The sequence below is a fragment of the Lethenteron reissneri genome, chromosome 20 (assembly GCF_015708825.2).
Source record: "Lethenteron reissneri isolate LAM-NWPU_2019-01 chromosome 20, ASM1570882v1, whole genome shotgun sequence".
NCBI lineage: Eukaryota > Metazoa > Chordata > Hyperoartia > Petromyzontiformes > Petromyzontidae > Lethenteron > Lethenteron reissneri.
The window spans coordinates 11812783-11822455 of NC_083798.1; positions in this window are offsets into that span (position 1 = coordinate 11812783).

Genomic DNA, 9673 nt, shown 5'->3' on the forward strand with positions numbered 1-9673 from the left:
GGAGAAGTGGGGGGGGGGGCATGATAACTCTCATAAAGGTGGTCCTACGTGAACCAAACTTTAGTATAAAAATGTGTTGCTCTTGAAAACCGGTCCCATACCGATGAAATGGTTGTCCAAAACTTGGACAAACACACCAAAGCATTTCTTTTTTTACTGGAAACGCAAATACGCCAACGCATTTTGGCCTGAACGCTCCGCTCCACCTCGGTAGCCTTGCCCACTGCTCATTGGATTCTTCCGAAGAGCGAGCGTGGGATGAGACTTTAAATATGGCATGCCCAAATCACCACCACCACGCCAAAAGCCGCGGGATTTCAGCCATGCAGTGGAATCCAAATATCCAATTACCAGCCGCCGATTATTTTAGATTACGGAATATGTCTCGCAGTGGTGGAACGGCGACATCATTGGCTCACGGGGTGCGGCAATCCGTCAGGTGGGGCCCTAATATTCCATTTGGTCTCGCGCGGTCGCGTCTCGGCCACATATCGTGTCTTCTCTTACTTAATCACATAATTACGTTTTTTTTCCGTTGATTTTTGTTACGCTGTGGAAAAATATATAAAAATATATATCACTTTTTTTCTCTTCTTGGTTCTTTCGGTAAAGTCACGTAGAAGGGAAGTAATAAAATAATAAAAATAAAACATAATAAAATTATTCTCACGACGTTTCGGCCACAACGCAAGCAGCCGTCCTCAGGTGACAACCAGGTCCGTCGAGGCGAAGATGAATCCCTGCAGTCACGAAAGCTTTAAATCAATATATATCACTGTTGAAAAATACATATAAATATATATATATATCAAGGGAGCCACAACTCGTAACTTTGGCAACCAGGTGTGCGGGGACGGTGGTCAAGAGTGCAGCAGTTATAAAATAACTTAGGGGCCGTCCATAAATGACGTCACGCACTTAGGGGGGGGGGGGGTCAGACATTTGTGACGAGGGGGGGGGGGGGTTGAGAAATGTGACGTCACATCAAAATGCGTAACTTTAAATAAATATAGACAACACGTTCTACTTAATTAAATAGACTTTTTAATAAATGTTTTCTCCTACAACATCAGAGTGCAGCACCACATTAAATACGCACTACAATGACAATAGTTTAAAGCGATTTGAAGCATGGTTTATTTTGGGGGGGGGGGGCAGAGCTTTGTGACGTCATATTTTGAGGGGGGTATGACTTTTTGTAACGCCGTGTGACGAAGTGGGGGGGGGGGGGGGTCAAAAATCGTCCAAAATCGCGTGACGTCATTTATGGACGGCCCCTTACAAATCTTGGCCAGCGGAGGTTGATTTAAAGTGTGAGGGGGGGGGGGCTACAGGACAAGTTAGAGATATCAGTCGCCATTTGTGATCAATAATCGAATGCAGGTAACCAGATTTACAGGGAAGTGCGCTAACCATTGCGCCACCGCTCCATGACTCAAACCCCGTGTTTTTTTTTACTACTCTATATACCAGGACATCTATGGCAGGTTCAACACTAAAGTCCACAGTTGTAAACCGTTGTTTAAGTGACACTTTGAAGCGATCGTTTAGTAGCTATGGAAAACAATCGCAGATACATCGTATAACATGGTGACTTTAATGCAATCGTTTGCTAAAGTATTGCACGTATGTTTCAGTCGTCATGTAAATCCATTGCTAGATGAAGGCCTCCTCACACCGTGTCGGCAATGAGGGTAGCTTGACCATACTTCACCACGCTGCTCAGTGCAGGTTGTGAAGGAGAGACCTCGGACGGGTTCACACATCACTCACCGCCGATGTTAGCCCTGGCTGGGAATGCAACTCGGATCACCAGTTTGTTGCACAGTGCGATAAGGGATCGTCCATAAATGACGTCACGCCATTTTGGACGATGTTTGACCCCCCCCCCCCCACCTCGTCACACGGCGTCACATAAAGTCAGACCCCCCCCTCAAATATGACGTCATATAGCTCTGCCCCCCCCCCCAAACCATATTTGCATTTTGAAAATAAAACATGCTTCAAATTGCTTTAAACAATTGTCATTGTAGTGCGTATTTAATGTGGCGCTGCACTCTGATATTGTAGGAGAAAACATTTATTAAAAAGTATATTTTATTAAGTAGAACGTGTTGTCTATATTTATTTAAAGTTTCGCATTTTGATGTGACGTCACATTTCTCCCCCCCCCCCCTCGTCACACATAGTCACAAATGTCTGACCCCTCCCCCCCTAGGTGCGTGACGTCATTTATGGACGCCACCGCAGCCCCCGCTCCCGAACTGATCAATAACTAAACCATGCCTGGAAACTTTACGCAGTGTCATATTAAAACAACAACAGCAGCAGCTCCAGTCAACTTGGCACCAAGGCTACTGGAACATTCTGAGGGTCTACCCCTGGGGGAGGGATTCCACACGAAGGTCTCCGTGTGGGGGAAGTCAGTCGTGAACGATTCAATTGGCCTATAAACCCGAGCTCAAACCGGCTGTAAACGCATACACGAGACGTCTTTATTTGTACACGTTTTTATTCATTAAAATGAATTGTTATTGTCTACGAAGGATCTGCCCGGTGGAGGTTCAGTCTCTCGGCTAGGCAATGAATGGGGATGAAGCTCCGTTTGAGGTTAAAGTTTCCAAAGAAGCAGCTGCAACCACGGAAAACTATTAGAAATCGCCCATTGCAGTGTACGAGTACATCGTGCAACGCCCACTATTATACACTTGCGTGTGTTTTAAACCTGCTGGATATTGTGTTAGCAGCCAGTTGATTGTCATATTTTTACACGGACCTTAATTTCAGCCGAGTCTGTTGTATGTACGGGTTATCTACCTGAAATTTATATATACATTTGTGCAACCCGGCAAACAACATCCAGTCTATCATTTGCTATGACTGTGGCTATTCGTTACGTTTACTGCAGTCTAACCAGCGACCCAGAAAATATTCGTTGAAGAATGAAGCCCTGCATTTGCATAGGTTATGGGGTTTGTGTGACCATATTTCAACATGTTGGTCAGTGTGCGCATTGGTGAAGGTTTGGGGTGCGTGACTGATGTTGGCTGTGGTCAGGAATCGAACTCAGGGTGCTGAGCTACAGCACAGCTCGTTAACCGCCGTTCAGTTATTATTTGCATAAAAACTTCACGACAATTTCTCCGTTGAAAGCGTGCATGCATTAGCTCTGTCCACCCATAACGAAATGGATTATGCCAATTAGCGTAAAGATTTTCCAATATGAACCAAACCTTACTATAGCTTTGTGTTGCTATGAGCGACTAAACCGATAGAAAATCGGCCAAATTGATCAAAGGTTTGCAATGCGCTCGATCTAGTCAGAGCCAAAGAGAATCATTCTCAAATACCCAAGCGCTTTTTGCCCTCACAGCTACCCACTGGCTTCTCAATTGTTTGTTGAATACATCTGAGGACAAAACGCACTCCAGTAAAGCGTTAGAGAATCCATGCGTGCGTGCATTGCCATTTCCACACGTGAATTAAAATCTGCAAGGGGTCTTTGGTTGCAAAAGGCTTGCTGTGTGCATTGTTACACCGACCACTCAATCATCTGCGGTGGTGGAGCATCATTGAAGTGTGTTATGTTGTCTGAGTGTGATCTTTTTTTGCCTTTGACTAAATCCACTGGAATGCACCCGATCGAGTCAGATCGAGAAAAAACCGAGCAGTTTTGAGCCTGCAGAATGCTTTGATGGGCGACCACCATGCACATCAAGGTTGGCAGGGGCTGCTCTGTGCACATGTGCATAGGCTGTCATTGTAATAATAAAGATGACAGTGTGGATATGTACACATCATCAGTATCAGCTCAGTGGGCCTTACATAATAACATTAAACTTAGTTTATTACTTATTTTACAGTTTATTATTACAATAGTTTGGTGTGTCGTTGGAGTATTCCTTTAAACTTGAGTGGTAGTCTTGTTCAAAGCCATTTAGGGAGGCTACCTGTGAAATGATTAAACTATTATGATTTTGCACTCTATGGCTCATGCTGTGGTCTGTGACAAAAGCGAGACACGCATTATTATTTCAGGGTTGTAGAGTCTATTCTGTTCAGGGCTTTATTTCGCATGGGTATATTCCCCTCAAAAGTCAGACGAAGGCTTCTTTAAGATTGTTTAGGGTTCAGTTTTTACTTTCAACTTAAGTTCATGCGGCCAAGATAATGGTCCGTATTTGTTGTTGGGTTAGACCACATAGCAGTTTTAGACTAAACATTATTATTTAGCGAAATAGGAGTAGCCCATTGAAATGGGAGTCCATTGCGGACCATTGAAATGGATTTGATGTTTTAAATAATTAACTTGTTAAAGGTGGCCAGGCCCAAATTATATGCTGTTGCATGCTTTGGCAGTTGGTGATGTGGCAGCCACTCGATTCTCGAGTTCACAGCCTGATGAAGTTCAAAGCAGTTTGAGCCAAGTGTAATCGTAAGTTGATAGTAAAAATAAAGTCGTAGCAAGTCTCAAGCCACCAGAGAATGTTATTGGTTAGACTTTCATCAAAACATTGGCACGTGTAAATAAGATATTTTTAAACGTGACAATCCTGTACGAATTTGGAGGGTAAATGACAATAATTTTTGGTATAGAACGCTCACGTTTCCTCAAGCAAAAGCAAATATGGATTAGGGTTCAGTGTTACTCACATGATCAGCGTCATACGAGGATTCTAAGGGTGAAGTGTTCATAACAGGAGTGGGGGGGGGGGGGTATTGCTAGACTTAGACTCATTTACAATTCATGTGGTTTCTGTTTATGACAGAGGCTTATAATGCTCCTTTATGATTCCGAGGGTTAACTGTTAACGGAATATATCTGCAGAGCCAGACAAAGGTCGCTTTAGGGTTCTTATAGTGAATGTTTAATTTATCACGGAATATTTTCCGGGGTCTCGCCAACTCCCAACCGGGGTAAATATGTCCCGGATATCAATTCCTGGACAGCCTCGGCTGAGTCTGTTGGTTATTTAAAGCGGTGATTCCTGGCCACTACTTTTGCTGCACTACGGTCGTGCTTTGCATCCAACCATTCATCGTCGCATTCATTCATTCAGCCGTTAGGGCACGGCAGGGCGAGTACAGAAAAGTTGAACACCACGACCCACGCTAATTAATACACCCTCAGCATGAATAGTGAGGAAACTACAATGCAATGTACCACCCAAACAACGGCATGCGGATAGCATTACATCATGAGCCGCGCATGTCTGTTTGCCTTGTTGGTCACACACCCAGCAAACATGCAACGTAAGGCCAACGTTGGTCCAACATTCAACGTTGACTGCGGATACCGCATCGTGTCTTCAGTAAGCAGCACCCCAAACGTGTGCCCAGTGTCCATAAAGCTATAAAAGAAAATCTGGCCACACACACAACAACCGCCACTCGCCACTAAAAGGCGGTAACGTCACCGCGGCGCTCGTGCCAGGCCATGTGTACTTTAGGGCCACGTGAAGTGGTGAACGCCCGCTCGCAGGAGGTCACGAGACAGACCCAGGTGCCATGGGTTGACTGACTGAGATGACTGGCCGATGCACACACACACACACGGATTATGAGGCGCATCTGCCCACAACTTTTAGTAAAAAAATACGGGGGGCAAAAGTGTAACTTATCATCCGGAGAATACGGTAATAACAAAGGAATGATATCAGATGGTCAAGAATAATAATGGAGTGGCAGCCAAGGGGTTGATCGCGTCTTGAGAAGATGCACTCGGAAGAGATCAAGCGATGAAATGAACTCGAGGGAAAGTGCTATCTGGGTAAATAATTACATCACAATATCGTTAGAAGTGGCAGCAGATTTGGCAGACCTTCGTCCAGCAGTGAATGAAACGTGATTTCTGATGATGAGGAATAAAGACGGATCTTTGGCTTTCAGCAACGCATCTTTGGGCTAAAACGTGCATTTCTTTCCATGTACATAACTTCCTTTTTTCAATACACTGCTGGATGAGGGCATCCACACGCCTGTGCGTGCAACCGTGGAAGTTGTTTGATCATACTTCAAGCTGGCCAATATGTGTTGGTGAAGATGGGGAGCATGAATGTGGAAACTCGAGTAACAGCAGGACAATAGATGGAATGTTTATGTAACCTTTTTTCCAGTATCCGAAATGATGAAAAATAATCGGGGTTACCCTTTCAAGTAATAAAACAGGTGTTACGATGTTCAAACACAAAATATAAACATTTTGCAAGGGTAAGGGTAAAACCTATTGATATTTTTTCATCGACCCGAGCTATAAGTGTTGTCATACTTGCATTGACTTTGTCCTGTTCGTCTTTTGGCGTTCTCTGGTCTAACACTGGTAAAACGAGGTCATAAAGAAGGCTGTCTCTGATGTAGGCCAATCATTTTCAAAGACAATGCTATTATTATCAGAGCATGTTTGTTTGCATGTTCACCACAAGTATGTGTGTGGTTAATGCAGACTTGGTGCCTTGAACATCTGAACACCTGTTGTATTGCCAGAAAGGATAAAACCCATTCTTATTTTTCATCAGATGGAATGTTCTCCACTGTTACCGTCAATTACCGACCACGTAGCAGACAACAACGTGTGAGTGCGATTGGTGGTCACCCATCCCAGCACTATCCAGGCTCAGACTTACTTAGCTTCCGAGGACTGAAGCATTTAGGGTGATAGCGACAAGAGGGAAATGTGTCTTTATCATGACCCAAAAACGGCACTTCGTTAACCAACGTGAGCAGGGCAGGGCAGAGTACAGCCGGAAGCCACGTGGACTTGTTGGTTTATGTCGAGGTCGGGTAAAGGCACTTGTGGTAGTATCAATATAGTGTGAGGTTATAGGTTATAGCTTTCTCCTTTGCACTCCAATAGCTCTCTCATAAGCACAGCTATTTGTACTCAGCCCAGCGTGTGCAAGTGAAGTGACAGGGTGTAAATGAAGATTGCGGCTAGACGGCCTGGTAGCTAAGATGTCAAGCTCAGCTGTGCATGCGTTTCAAAATCAACGTAGAGTTAAATATCGCGGCTTATGTCGGAGATACGCTCATGAAAGGTGGGGCGACGAACATCGAAACGACGTGAATCAAAGCGATTCACAGGGGGTAGGTGGAGGCAAAGGCTGAGGCGAGGGATAAAGAAAGGACGGATGACGCTGTCAGCCACGTGAGTGTGGGTTGAGGTGACACTAATCAGGTAGTGCTATTAATAAAGTGATGACATATTTGCGAAACAACGAATCGGGGTATTGCTGTAACATAAAACCCGTGTGTGTGTACAGTGATCCATCAATGTAAAACTGGAGAATATTATTCCTTTATTTAACCCGGTGAGCCCCCCCCCCCGCCCGAGACTGAATTATCTTATTACTAAGCAGTCAATATAATCCAGAAGCATTTGTTTAAGCAAGCAGTCTCTGGATCAGAACCAACATTTTGGGTTTCATCAGCAGAGCCTGGTTTCTTGAACAAATAGCGAGGGTAACCAGAGCACTCCATCGGGTTTCTTGTGTATACATGACCTCTTTGTCTTCTCTTTGTCCCCCCCCCCCCCAATCTTATCCGATTGTATTGTTGGTGTTGCGTCACTAAAACAAATCCACCGAAACTCTTGCAGCACAATGGATTACCTCGTGTAAGAGAATATTCCGCGGAAGCAGACATCACGGAACTACCGCTCACATTCAACATGACCGAAGATACACGAGGAGCAGAACCTTTGCTTCAGAAAATAATGTTCGTCGTATTAGGGGCCGTCCATATATGACGTCACGCGATTTTGGACGATTGTTTACCCCCCCTCCTCGTCACACGGCGTCACAAAAAGTCAGACCCCCCCCCTCAAATATGACGTCACAAAGCTCTGCCCCCCCAAAAAAACAACAACCATATTTTGTAGGAGAAAATATTTATTAAAAAGTCTATTTCATTAAGTAGAACGTCTTGTCTATTCTTATTTAAAGTTACGCATTTTGATGTGACGTCACATTTTTCACCCCCCCCCCCCGTCACACATCGTCACAAATGTCTGACCCGCCCTAGGTGCGTGACGTCATTTATGGACGGTCCCCTTACAGTCAACTCCATAGCTTTAATTCTCGTAGCTAGAATGCAGATACAGTGCTCCATCAAATCAGCACACTTAAGAACCAACAAGCTGTTTCGGATTCGAACACAGCTTTTGTAGTTTGAAACTGAGCTTTCCAATATTTCAGCCATGTACCCGGCCGCCTTCCAGAGCACAATCTTATTGGTAAGAGCAACCCCCCCCCCCCCCTACGTTCAAGATGGGGCCCTGCTAATTTGGTAGCAGTGATCTTAGATCCTTCCACCGTGGGAGACACCGTTGATAGAGATGGGAGCAATGACATTGGTTGAGTGTGCATGAGCTCGGTGGACCGTGAGAGATTGAGACAGAAACTTGAGCCTTATATTGAGATAAATTTGCTGCTGTGGATTTCCACGTGATGGGCTACTTCGTTGAGCGATCATTTGAGGCCAGGTCCCTTTTGAAAAAGCTAGTGGCTCAGTGGGCCTTAAATGGTAATATGGAAATATATTCTTGGTTCTGTCGGTAAAGTCACGTAGAAGGGAAACAATAAAAATATAAAACAATAAAATGATCACTGCAACACAAGCAATCATCATCAGGTGTGACTTTACCGAAATAACCAAGAATGAATCCCTGCAGTCACGAAAGCTTTAAGTCAAAATATGGAAATAGTAAAAGTTGTATCTGTTTTTGGTGATGTTTACCTTTTCTTGTACTTTGCACTGCTGTGTTTGTGTACTGTTTGTTGTTATGACGTTCTGTGAAAAAGAGATGTATAGCTCATAGGATTCCTCCAGGATAAATATTCAGCTTCTGAGATTGGGGATAGCTCCATCGAGCAGTGGATAATGACTGCTGCTGAAGCTACTGTACACAAGAAGAGCGACACCAATGGTTCACGCATTGTAGGATGAACTTGGGCGCGGCTAACATCAGTGCCACGTGATACCCGAACAGGTATTGCCCTCCCTACCAAGCCCGCAACGACGAGCCTGGTGATGAATAAACAACCCGCCCCATGACCGATTCGGCGTGGGGAGAGGTTTTCATCGAGCTGGCAAAAGGCGTGGCAAGAATGGAGGGGCTGTGAAATACGATGATATATAAAGTACTGTAACTGTTAAATAAAAAAAATAGGTGCGCACTGTATTAAAAGTTGCGTGGAAATGCAAAACCACGAGTCACGCACAGAATTATTGACACTGCTGTGGCATGTTTAATAGATTGCGGTGAAAGTTAAAGGCGCGGCTCTGAAATTGCTCGATCAATGCCCCCGCCTCCTCCACGAGAGGGAGCTCCAAAGAGCCCCTCTCGAGACGAATTCAGCCTAAAAATGTCAGTATCTATAACAAAACAACCCAATTCGACTCTTGACATCGCTTTCGTCGATTATTGACGGCGGTGGCCGTCGTCGTCTTTCGTAAGGCGTCTCAGGGCGAGCGCGTTTCCTCGGTCAATCAACAACGGCGTCGGCCAGGGCGTGGATGCCAACCACGTGCTCGTGAGAAGCGCGGTTACGTCACCCAGGCCACATTGTTTTTCGCACGCCGGATAAGCATAGCAAACCACACCCCTCCCCCCCCCTGCTGCTGCTGTCCCTCGCGAGCCCATTGACCGATAGCGACCAATTGGGGGGGGGAACTC